This window comes from Sminthopsis crassicaudata, chromosome 4 (assembly GCF_048593235.1).
Source record: "Sminthopsis crassicaudata isolate SCR6 chromosome 4, ASM4859323v1, whole genome shotgun sequence".
Classification (NCBI taxonomy): domain Eukaryota; kingdom Metazoa; phylum Chordata; class Mammalia; order Dasyuromorphia; family Dasyuridae; genus Sminthopsis; species Sminthopsis crassicaudata.
In genome coordinates, this window is record NC_133620.1 from 81,317,749 (window position 1) to 81,331,775 (window position 14,027).

A 14,027-nucleotide genomic window follows, 5' to 3' on the forward strand; every position below is an offset into this window, starting at 1 on the left:
ATTCACACAATGATTCTCCCCCTCACTAAATTCCCTCAGATATGGTGTATTTTCTATGCCTCTTCCTGGAATGTAATTTCCCTCTTTTTATCATTCCTTCCCCTTTTTCTGAAATGACCTCCTTCCCTTTACTACACCCTCCTTTTTTTTTTCTTTTATATCAGTAAAATCAAATTATCCATGAGTACTTTTTATATACAGAGTTACACTTCTCAAGGGTTCTGTGTACCTTTTTCTGTTTCTCTTCAGTCTTGTGGATGTAGAACAAATTTTTTTGTTTAAGTATGGTTTTTTTTCTTAGAAACATATAGAATTCCTCTAGTTCATTGAATGACCATCTTCTTCCATGGAAAAAGATGCTAAACTTAGCTGGGTAGTTTATTCTTGGTTGTAATCCTTGATCTTTTTCCTTTCGGAATATCAGGTTCCAGGCCCTTTGATCTTTTAATGTGGAGGCAGCCAGATCTTGAATGACCCTTATTGTGGCCCCTTGATATTTGAATTGCTTTTTTCTAGCTGCTTGCAATATTCTTTCCTTTGTGTGGTAATTCTGCAGCTTAGCCACAATATTCCATGGTGTTCTTTTTTTAGGGTCTTTTTCAGAAGGTGTTCAATGAATTCTTTCAAAGCCTATTTTCCCTTCTGTTTCTATTATCTCTGGACAGTTCTCTTTGATGATTTCCTGTAAAATAGAATCTAGGCTCTTTTTTTGGTCATAATTTTCGGGAAGTCCAATGATCTGCAGATTATCTCTCCTAGATCTATTTTCCAGGTCTATAGATTTTCCCAGTAAGTTTGACGTTATTCTCCAGCTTTTCTTTTTTTTTCTTTTTTTTCTTTTTTTTTTTGTTTTGTTTCACTGATTCTTGGGTTCTCAATGAATCATTCATTTCTATTTGTTCCATCCTTATTTTAAATGAGCTATTTTCTTCATTCACATTTTTTAGTTCTTTTTGTATATGCCCAATTGAGTTTTTAAAATGAATTATTTTGCTGTATTGAATTTTTTCCATTTCTCTAATTTTTTTAGAGAATTATTTTCTTTTTCCATTTCAGAAATCCTACTTTCCTGTGATTTTTTTTAACCTTTTCTAATTCACAAATTTTGTTTCCCTGAATCTCCTATGAATTCTTTATTTTTTCCAACTCAAATTTCAGACTGTTGTTATTCTCTATCATAGCTTCTCTTTCCTTTCCCCATTTTTCTTCAAACTCTCTTAACTTTTTAATTGTCTCTTTTAGAAGAGAGTTATGTGATGGGGGGAAGTTATCGTTCCCCTTTAGGCTGTTATCTGCTGAGTCTCTGCTATTAACTTCCTTTGGAGTTGGATACCAGCTCTTTCTCTGTGTAGAAGCAATCAATGGTTTTTACTTTAGCTTTTTACTCATATTTAAAAAAATATTTTGGGGTCAGTTTTTGGGTTAAGAAATTATTTATTTATTTCTTTATCAGCTTCATCCCAGACCAGATGGATGCAGTGGCTCCTGCACCTGAGCTAAGAGAGAGCTCTGGGAGTGAGTTCCCCTCCCTCTCCCTGAAAGTGCCTCAGGAGTGATTAGTTAGGCTGTGTGCTTTGAGGGTTGCCCAGTGAAGGACCCTGCTGTGTGTCCTAGAGACTTCCCTGAGGTTTAAGACTGAACAGTAAAGGCAACACAAAGCCCAACCAATGCATCCCGTGGGACGTGGATATCAGCAATTGATGTGAAAAGCCCCTGCGCTCAAACTGGAAGTTTGAGAAACCGCGGTCCCTATTTCAAAGGTTCTGCTTCTCTGGGACTTCCGTGGCTGAGTTCCACAGCCTCCAGCCAAGCCAGGCACTATGTGAATTTGATGTTTCCTTGGACTGTGTCCCCGCTTTTCTTTTTCTTTTTCTTTTTTTTTTTTTTTTGAGGCTGGGGTTAAGTGACTTGCCCAGGGTCACACAGCTAGGAAGTGTTAAGTGTCTGAGACCAGATTTGAACTCCAGTCCTCATGATTCAAGGCTGGTGCTCTATCCACTGCGCCACCTAGCTGCCCCTGTGTCCCCACTTTTCAAGGTCTTATCTACCCCAAGGTGAAGCCCCAGACAGCAGAAGGAGGTTTTCACAGCCATGCAGAGATCTGTTAGGTCACTTCCAGATTGGGGTGGTTCTAGTATCTGGCTTTATATTTTAAAGTGGCTTGATTTCTCTTCTGAACTGCTGTTTTATAAGCAGAGAAGAGCTAACAGCCTGTGCCAGATTCTTCTATCTCATTGGCTTCTCTGATCCCAGAGTTCTCCCCAGCTTGATCAATGCAGTGTGCTAGCACCTCACCCTGTCTGCACTGGTCTTTTTTCTTCCTCCCCTGGGAACCAACCTTTTCTGTTGAAACTCCAGATTCTCTTCACTGGTAAGTCGTGCTTCCAGTCCTTGTGGTTTCTATCAGTCCAGTGTTATTTTTGAGGCTGATTTAACTAATTGATATTGAGGGAAGAAGGAAGCTCACAAAATCGCGTGTATCTTCTCCGCCATCTTAGCTCTGCCCCCCTATAAAGGTCAATTCTTAAGCGCTATATAAATGCAATTAAATATTTGTCATTACATTTTATATATTTATGAATATACAAATTATTTCCCCTTTTAGAATGAAAGTTTCTTGTCATTTTATCTCCAGGACCTATTATTCTATTTGATACATAGTAAACCCCTAGAAATTCTTGCTGCTTTTTTATTAACTCCATAATAGATGTATTACTGACTCTAGGAAACACTGTCATATTTGTCATGGTAAGTCATTTCTCCTGATTTTACCATTTCATCCTATGATCCAAGTTGTTTTGCTTTCTCAGGTTATATAGTATTTTGGTGCAAAAATAATATATTTTGGGGCTTTTCCACATAGATTATCTAGGCTAGAGATCCCTATATCACTTGGTTTTGGAAGGTCCTAAAATAGAGTTTATGAATACTACTTACCTCCCTTAGACTAATAGAAACACTGGTAAAATTTAAATCATGATATTAAACAGTAACTACATTGCCATAGAAAATATTTATGGCAGAACTGAGTTCATTTTCTATCCACAGAAAATTTTCAGAAAAAAAAATTCTACCTTCAATACTTCTTCATTTCATTTGACATATTTTCCCTTCGTTCTGCCTATTAGAAATTCAGTCTTTGCATCATTGATGAACTAGAAATTATACATATAGAGGAGACATCAGTTTATTCAGTGAGCATTTAGGCAAATAGAAGAACAGGGACAATGTTGTGAAGCATGTAGGAAAAAATGCCCTCACCAGTAAAAATAGAGATCAGGATTAATTAGACTGCCTCTCTCATCACATAAAAAAATGTCCATTAGATGGTAGATAGTACAAATCATTTCTTATCATCCAATGTTTAAAAACAGTGGTTTATGAAATAGGATTATTCTAGAATGTCAAGCTTCATTCAGTGTTCTGTGTGTCATACACCAATTTTTTTCTGTTCTACCAAATTTTCACGAAACCTAGAGGGTCATGATGCAAACGAACTCAGAAATAAATAAAAAAATAAGGGGGACTAGAATTTTAGAAGAATATGGAGTGAAAGCATTTTATAAGTGATTGATAGCATATGGCCCAGTAAATTATATCTATATCTGGCTTCATCATCAACTACCTAACTAACCACACCAGACACCATACCTTAAAGGGAATTTCACCTTGGGAACCATTCTATTGATTGATTTCTCTCCAGGAACATTATTTCTGGAGAGCTCCATCCATGATTTACTTCACTATCTTCTTGCTCACTACCTAGTATCCACTTTTCCCTGTACACTTTCCTTTCTCTTCTAATTCCAGTTCTGGCATCATGAATGATGATCACGTTGTGCAATTGTTCTTAGATGTGATGAATCAATCTACTCTCCAGTGGTCTCACACTCCTCATTCCTTGTAACTTTCTATACAAAAGTGTCCCTCTCTACCTACCACTTTCTTATGTATGGTTTGTTTCCCTTTAGAATGCAAATTCCTAGCCAGAGACGGTGGTCTGTGTTACCAAGGGAAGCTAAGATTGATATATTGTTTGATTTGGGGAGTTCTGAAATTAGCAAGGCTAAGATTGATAAAGTGCCCAAACTAAGTCTGGAACTAATGTGAAAAATCCTCCAGAAAAATATTCTCTAAGTAAGTGGAGGGGGGGGGGGTAATAAGCAAGTAAAAACTTCCATACCAATCAACATTGGAATTGTCCCTTGATTGAGTATCCTACTTTATCAGTCTGGGCACAGAAGTCCAATCTTAAAAATTAAATAAAAGAAACTAGAGAGAAAGGAAAGGAAAAGAAAAGAAAAGAAGGGGAGGGGAGGGAAGGCAAAGGGAGGGGAAGGAAAGATTTCCAGAATTTCCTAACTAAGGAAACTCTCCCTCTCCCCTAGCTCCAGCCAGGGGAAAGTTAATTCTACCAAAGAAAGAGGCAGAGAGCTCCATTATGACTATATAAATGGTTTAGTAATTATTATCATTACTTACATAGGAGCTGTCCCCGGGCAACTGCCAGACAATTCATTGGATCTCAGATCCCTACCATCTAATCTGGTGCAGCAACCAGACTATTCAGCAGATCCCCACAAAGACCCTCAAAAAGTCCCATAGTAATTAAAGAAATTTAACAAAGGGAGGAAGAGCTGCAAAGCTCCATTACATATGTCATTAGGGATTTGCATTATGCTTAGTAAGCAGTTCTAATTTTGAATCTGGGTCCCAGGGTTCCACCATTGTGTGAGAATGATAGTTATGTGGTAGACACAGTGAAGGTTGTGTTCTGGTTGCTGTGTCCTTGTTATGTCTTGCTAGAGCTAGCATATCTTCATTGTAGTTTTCAATGCAATATGGATCTCACAAAGTTATGTACTAGTCAGGTTGAACAAGTTCACACACACACACACACACACACACCACACACACACACACACACACACACACACACACACACACACAGTTATTTGCTCAGCAAAGTGTCTGAAAATATCTTTCACCTTCCTTAAAATGATTTTCACTCCAATAGTGTGTTTTTTATCCCAATGACATTGGCTTTCACTAATTGGGATCCCATGGAAAGGGAAAAAGAAAGAAACTAATATAAGCCCTTTGTGGGCAGGAACTATCTTTATTTTTGTTTCTATCTCAGACATAGCACAGTAATTGGCATTTATTAAATATTTAATAATGTTGCTTGGTTTTTTATTTAAATATTCATTCTTTTTTTTAAGGATTTTTATCAGAAGCATCCAGAAAAACCTAAAATCTTCACCATGGAGAAAGGAAGCAGGTCTGAGGGGATTACTACTAATATTTGATGCAGAGATGGCAGATAGACCAGGCCTATACGTCATTTTATAGAACCACACCCTCCACTGTCTGCTACTGAACTTTATTTCCAGTACAATTATGAGCATATGTTACAAATGCTACTACATACTATGTATGATAGTAAGACACAGAAGAGGAAGAAGAATGCAGTTTCTGTGCTGACCTGATACCATGTAGGAGCCACAGCGTTTTTGGTTAGTCTTAGAAAGTAAATTCAGATATGGCTTACATTCTAAAGTTTGGGAAAGCTGAGATTCTAATGTGGAATTTCTCCAGAGTCTTTTCCCATAAATATGTATGTCTTTCCTAGGACACCAAGCACTACGGAGTTTAATCAACATGTTATAGTTTCACCTTGAATATTGTGTCTGTGAAGATATGTCGCATTGATTAGGGTCACTACTGCTTCTGGCAATAGGCAGAGTCATGATGAATAAAAAACTTTCTGAGATCCTAACTTGATTGAATTGAGGAGGTGGGCAAGGGAATGTATATTTGGCCCTTAACTCCAAACTCTCCTACAATGACACTTATTTTGTTACCATTCTTAATGTGATTCATCTTTAAGTAGCCTTTTCCCAAATATTTCTAACTGGTAAGAGCAGGTTTAACATCAGCTATTTGGGAAAAAAAAGTAACTAGAGGCCTAAGGGACCCCAGAGACTTGGTCAGTATATGAGAAAGATTTTCTAATAGTATTAAATCTGTCGTGATTTCCATATAGCTAGAGATTAGATTCCAATATTTTCATACTGATGTCTTGCACAAACACCAAATTAACATTTTTTTAAATCTAATAAAGCAAATTAAGTAATTGAAGTGAAATGAAGAACTCTTAATGTACTTTAAAAATCAGCTTATTTAAAATAACTAACTCTACATTCATTAGTACAGATCTATCAATGCTTTCTAATTTCTAACTTTTTTTTTCCTTTGTACAACTATAGAATCTGGTGCAAGCTACTCAAAAGTACATTTTTTATAACAACAAATGCAGAATAAAATTAATATTTGTATCTTGGAAAATGCAATGCAATTAACCTTGTCATCTACTTTTCTCTTTTGATAGAGTTTTCATAGGGCAGATGAGTAGAATGTTTGGAGTTCCACAAAGCAGTTGTATCTCTGCCAGATACCTACCCACACTGACAATATCCACATGGACATGATGGAAAAATGGGATGTAGGGGAGGAGGGGAACACACTATCAGGATTACATGGATTCATTTTAGGAATTTCAGTTAAATAATAGTGGAGTTCTGATTAGTGAAAGAATTAGAACAAAAATAACATCCTTTATAGGATTTTCACAGGGAAAAGGAAGCATGATTTAGCTGAAAAAAAAAAAAAAAGTTGAGAATTAGAGCTCCAGTGCCTAGGCAAAACTCTTTGCTCTGTTTCTACTTACATGACTTTAAACAAGCAAATTAACTCTGGGCATCTGTAATATGAGGAGGTTGAGCTAAATGATCTCTGAAGTCACTTCTCACTCTAAAATTCCATGATCCTAAGAATTTTATTTTAATTTATATTTTGTGACATAAATAGAAACACAATTAAGAAATGATTAAGGGAGAGATTAAAATCATGTAAAAATTTTCTGAAAATGAAATTCCTGTACTTGTTTTAAAAATCTACTGAATAAATTCAGGATTGAGATCTAGAGGAAAATATTTAGTATTTGTGGTGATTAGAAGGGCACAGTATATCAAAAATCAAAGAACTTTTCCTTTGGGGGTGATTTGCGGTAGAATTTTTTGGAGGGAACAGGGCAAAGCATTTGAGGTTAAGTGACTTGTCTAGGGTCACACAACTAGTAAATATCAAGTATTTGAGTCCAGATTTAAATTCAAGTACTCTTAACTCCTTTGTTGGTGCTCTATCAACCTAGCTGTCTCTGCAACAGTATTTCTGCTTTTGAGCACTGCCTTTTCATATCTCTGTTTACTTATAATTCACAAAATCACAGAATTTCAGAATTAGAAGGACCTGAGAAACCATCATCCAACCTCATCTTCAAAAAGCCCTTATTGCAGTGCATCCAACAAGTCTTCATTTTAAAACCTCCTTTACAAAGTAACTTATAACCTCTCAGGACACTCCATTTCCCTATGTGAAATCTAATTGTTTGAATTTTTCCATTTGGCTTCATATTGCTTGTTTGCTGCTATCATCTATTAGTCTTAATTCTGCTTTTGAGAACTAGTTTTAATGAGGACCTCTAGATCCAAAGAAACCAAGTCTAATCCATTTACTTTTCAAGTACTTGAGAACAGCTATGATGTCCTTAATGAGTATGTTCGTCTCTCAGAGAAACATTCCTAATACTTTCCACAATCCATGGACTTGAGGATCTTCAAACTCCTAGTTATAATTCCTCTGGACACTTTGTGTTTTACCAATATCTTTCCTAAACTCTGTTGTCCAGGAATGTACACAATACTTCATATATTTTCTGAAGGACATTGAGACTATCATCTACTTATTAATGAATGAAAAATGATTAAGAGATTACTATCTGCCAAGCACCATGGGAAGTACTAGGGATACAAATAGATTACAAAATGAAAATATTCTTACCCACAAAAAGCTTGTGTAACTAAATGTAGTGAGCCATGTGATTTTACACTATGAGGAAGAAACAACACAAAAAGAGCAGATGTATCTAGAGAAGAATGTTCTGGTTTATGAAGTGACAGGGATGGTAAATGGAACCACAGGGAAGTGGATTGATGCACACCATTTCCATTTGCAATAACATATTGATTAGATTACAATTCTTAGAGAAAGACATAGTAGAGGGAGGCAGTACTCAAGCTGCAGCAGGGCAGATTGCAAGAAGATCAATGGGTTAGAAGATGAAGTAAGATTGAGAATAGGTACATATATTGGATCATGAGAGTTTTCCCTCTTTCTTTTGCTAATCAGGACAGTATGATTCCTAAACCATAAATTTCAGAGCTGAGTGGGCTAAGTCAGTCTGTGATCACTAAGGTGATTCAGAGCATAATGTATCAATGGTGATAGGAAGAAGGTGGTCAAAGTGAAATGTCAAACATGGCTGGGGCTAGATAGAGTATTTTATGTGATTTTGCACTTATATATTGAACAATGAAGCAACTGGGTGGCACAATGGATAAAGTCACGTGCCTTATGTCAAGACAATCTGAGTTCAAATCAGCTTCAGATACTTATTATCTATGACTCTGAAAGTCATTTAAGTTGCTTAACCTTTGTTTATATGTAAAATGAGCATAATAAAAATACCTTGTACAATTCTTATGAGGTTGAAATGAGTTATTTCCAAAGTGCTTTGCATAATTCTTGGCATATAATAGGCATTATACAAAAGCTAGCTTTTTTTATTGTTACCAAGGAGGATACTTTGGGTTGTATCTTTAGATTGAATCTTTCAAAGTTCAAAGCCTAGATTGAAAAAATTATCAATTTTACTTTCTTCTACTTAGAGCACACATGGATTATTCCATTCTCAGCATCACATGTTAAGAATATTAGTGAATTAGAAAGTATTAGGAAGAAGCCTGGATTTTGACATTCCTGGAATCTATGATATATGAAAAATGATGGAAAGAAGTAAAAAAAAAAAGTGGGGTGGAAATGAAGGCTGTAATGATAGCAGGCTTTGCAAATTCACATAATGTTTTCTAGATGATTGCATTCTGTGGTAGCTATGTGGTAGCTGTGTGGTACCAGTAGTACAGCTGTTATTATTTTCATAATGGCAAACTCAGCTGAAGCTATTTTGTTGCTCAGGCCAAATACATCCTGCCCTGTTCAGTATCTTCTGCCAATGCATATCAGCATTAATGTTGAAATAACTCTCTATGAGAATGAGGAAATGATTGAGGACTGAAGAATTTTCCAAAGTAAGGACACTTATTTTGTGAATGGAAAAAATAACTTTGTATTCTGTGATTAAAAGTTCAGTTCAAACTTCCAAACAAATTCACTCTGCTTGATACTCTTGTCTAAACAGGCTATTTTTACTGATTTACTTAGTTACTTCTAATGGAGATTTTGGGGTTGGTGACAGGGTAAATAGCTTTCAAAGGCTAAGTCTCTACTGTAAAAGGAAATTGGTGAATTACAGGAATGATTAGGGTAACTCAGGCACTAAAGTCTAATTTTTTCTAGAATTACCTAGACTTCTGGCCTAAATGTTTCTGATAATTCTCTCAAATTGTTGCTCTGCTAATGGAGATCTGGCCCAAGAGAGAACTTTAAAACTGTTTATAGAGCTTCTCTACAAGCTACTCCTAGAATAGCAAAATTAATCAGAATATGGCCATGGCCTGAATACATTTCACTATATGAAAGAGAAGCTTTTTTTGAGGGAATGTTTCTCTCTGCCTTCTTCTGAAATCCAGTCTGAATTCTCATTTGCTCACAAATTTAAGATGAGCAATTTGTATACTGGGATTTCTGCAGTCCCTCTTTATCTAAGGAAAGTGGCACAGGTCCCTGTGTTGTTTATGAGAAAATGAGAAGTCAGAATGGATTTCAGAATATGGTGGTTCTCTTGATAGTAATAAGAAAGTTTAGAAGATAAGAGCATTTGGGGACTCGAAGTCTAAACTTGCTTATTTCTGTCAAGAGAACCACCATATTCACAATCACCCAGGCTCCTAAACTTTGTATTATCTTTGACTCCTTCCTTAAATTTACCACATACATCTCAGTTATTGTCAAGTCTTGTTATATCTACCTTTTTTATTCTTATACAGATGCCACCTTGTTATAGACCCCTATTGTGGAGTATTGAAATTACCTGTTGAGTGGACTACCTTAAGTCTCTTCTCATGAAAGTCTATTCGCCACTTAATTTCCACAGTGATCTTCCTTCAGCCTAGGTCTATCCATTCAACCATTCCCTTAACTAATAAATTCCATTGGTTTCTAATCACCCCTAGGATAAAATATATAATCCTATGTCTGTCTTTTAAAGAACCATAAAAAAGTATTATTATTATTCACCACCTGGTATGTCACTTCTTTTCTAGTCATTTTATACTTTGCTGTCTTCAGCTTATTCTCCAACAACACTAGCTTTACTTTCTCTTCTTTTTATGGGACACACCATTTCTTGACTCTTACCATTTTCACTGGCTATGCCCCAATCCCTACAATGTTCTTCATCCTTACCTCTGATTCTTAATTTTTCTTGCTTCTTCAATGTCTGTGATACAATTCTTCAAGAAGTCTTTTTTTTTTTTTAGTCCCATCCTATAGAGCCATCCCTCTGAAATTTTGTATCCTCAGTGTATATTCTATTGCTTGACAATACAACAATAGTAGTAGTAAGTGCTTAATAAATGCTGGTTGGCTGAGGAGCCTCAGATATAATAAATATAATACATGCTTGATAAATATTTGTTGAGCCAGCTAGGTGGCTTAATGGATAGAATATTGGGGCCAAAATCAGGAAGATTTCTCTCTCTGAGTTCATTGGTCTCAGACACTTAACTGTGTGAATCTGAGCAAATCAATTGACTCTCTTTACCTCTATTTCCTCATTTATAAAATGAGCTGGAGAAGAAAGTAGCAAAACACTCTAGTATCTTTGCCAAGAAAACCTCAAATGAGATCCAGCAAAGAGTTGAATACTACTGAAAATGACCGAATAATGTAAATATTTGATGAATAGTATTACATTGTTTTGAATTGGGATAGATTTTAAGCATTTTGGGGGCAAGGATACTCCTTATAACTTCTATATAAAGTCTGATTGGTCTATCATGGCTTTTGTTGATAATAATTATAAAATATTGTATAGCATCTGTCAATCCTAGTAAATTTGTTATCAGCTTGACAAAATTAGCAAAGAATTCATTTAAAAATTAAAAATAAAAACTCAAGTTAACAACAGTACTTTTTAAAATGGGCAGAATATGAAGCTCAAAGTCATTCAATTAGTATTAATTAGATTTTTAACAGTTCTATTAGGAACCATTCTAATTTTTTTTTTAAGTTGAGGATAGTAATAAAGTCTTTCTCTTCACAGTTAATTTGTTATTGAACTAGTTTGGGTCATGGGGAAATAGGTAAACCAAATTCTTCTAAGACACTTGAGATATTACATATTTTATGTATTTTAATAGCATATAAAATGTTATAAAATATATGCTATCTATATTATGACATAGATGTATTTGTTTATATATATATTTCTTATTCATATGCATAGATACAAATATATACATGTATATTTGTATATGGGCATGAATGTGTATGTTTTATATATATAAATTTCCATATATATATATATGTGTATATTAAAATTATTAATATTAAAAATATTAAAAAATATTAAATCTATTCCTGTTTCTGCCTTCCAGATAAAGTTGCTTATATATTCAGACAGTATTTTAAGATATTTGTGGTATGCCTCTGTGTGTTTGTGTGACTGTATGTGGAGAAAATTAACTGTCACACCACAGATGGTGCCAGGTCTTGGCCAGATGAGCTTAGACCCATGTAAGAACTTGCAAACAATTTAATGGTCAGGCACTTAAATCTGAATAAAGAGCTATGTACAGGGAGGCTTTCAACAATAATTTTATTAAATAGACAGACACCATCAAAAATATTTAGAGCTAGAATCGCATAGACTTTCATTGAGGTGAGATAAATGTTTTCAATAATTGTTGTTTTTTCCCCATCCCCCTGTGTCATTCATGTGTAATTTAAGGTGATAAAGATAAAGCAAAGTGACAGTGTCCTGGCATAACCTAGCAATGAGAAGTCAGTCATGGGATTGCCTGAAAACCTTCACAGAATGTTACTGAAACAACACTTTAAATAAAAACAAAAACTCATGAAGTATAGAATACTTGATAAAATAAGAAAAGCAAATTTTGGGAAATATCCAATACTAAAATTTTAGAACAATAAGGATTTTCTAGTTGATCAGAGCTTAGAAAAATCCCCTTCTTTCCTAAATAGTCTATTTATCAAGTTTATACAGTTTGCTATGTTATGCTTGACGTTATATGAGGAAATTTAAGGATCCCAAAATTTTTCTCCTCTTTTTTTCTCTAAGACAAAGAATTTTAAAATTGCAGATAAATGTATGTATATATGTATATATACATACATAAACACAGGGTAATTTCAGAAGACAGCATGATAATTCCTTAATAAAATAGACTTTTTTCCCTAAATTGAGCATTTAAAAGGACTCTAAAAATCTTTTAAAAGAAACCCTACAACAAAGAAAATGTAATTGGTGCTGCAGAATTAGTCCTCAGATAACTATGGGATTGCTATGAATATATATGAAGCACAATGAGGCAAGCTGAGTTTGTCATTCCTACTCACTGAAGTGCTGATGTAATTATTTTTTTTTCAAAGTGGTGCTGAGGAAGGATTCTGGAAAAAGACTTGGCAGCTAGCTCAAACCTAAGCTGTCTCATTTTTACCTCAGGAATAAAGAGGATGGAATGGTTCCATGACAATTCTGACAAAATGATGATTGCATACTCATCTTGAATCTTAGTATCACCTAATAAATAAATCCTAGTGCCTAAAAATTGTGCCTGTTATAAAATAGAAAATGGGGCATAATTTTATTTTGAGGGAAAAAAGAAAAATATGGGCTGAATAGCCTTTTATTAATAATCTTCAGTTAACCATAAAAGGTAGAGATAACATCATTTGTAAATATCATCATTCCTTATTTGACTCAGGATGATGATAAGGACACAGATGCAACTCATACTAAGTATGAAATGAATGTTGAACATTAACCTATACCAAAAAACAAACAAACAAAGAAAATTCAACTATATTTTCCTGCATATGCGATTGAAATGGATTGTGCCAGTTCAGTGTCTGGCACTTAGTAGATGCTTAATAAGTGTCTACCAAATTGATTTGAATCTTCAGAAAAGTTTTAGGGTCACAAAAGAAAGTGGATAATTAGAAGTTATTTGGATGATTCAGATCTCCAATTAAGCCTAAATTATTTGGATAATGCTGTAATTTATTTGGTAAGCTGTCTCTCATCTTTATTTAGTTTTGGCCTTGGAGTCCAGTGTATGACCAGTGTTTCAATCTGTATTTGACAAAATAAAATTTAAAAAAAAATTGGTAATGATGGGATTCATATTGTTTTTCCCAGCCCAAACCTAATAATTATTCAATTTGGGTCACCTAGGACTTGCTATTTTATTACAGTTATCCAAATAATAGCAAGCAAGGGATTTAACTGTTTTTTTTTCAGTTATACAGTTAAGAAGAAAAGTGATATTTTCTTTTTTTAAATGGCCTAGATTCCCCAAAAAATAATTATGAAAACTAAAAATGCAATTCTCTGAAGTGCAACTTTTCAAATTTTTTAAAGTTTTCTTTTGATTAAGGTAATTTTCAAAAGTTTCTCTAGTATAGAAACATCTTAATTAATCTAAGGTCACTTTTCTCTCAGCCTTAGTTTTGTGGAACACAGAGGAGAAGCCAGAATGAAACAAAAAGCCCTCTAAGAATACTTTCAACTAACCCAAGTTCATACACAATAGCTCACAAATGTTGCACTCAGGGTCTCATTTTGGGACAACTTATTCTTGTTTTAGACACATTTCTACCAAGCTTAACTATTTCATTTCTAAGACCAATCTGGTTATATCACAAAGTCAAGAATTTTAAGGGAAAATGGTTAAACTAAGTAAATAATAATATTTGAATACAAA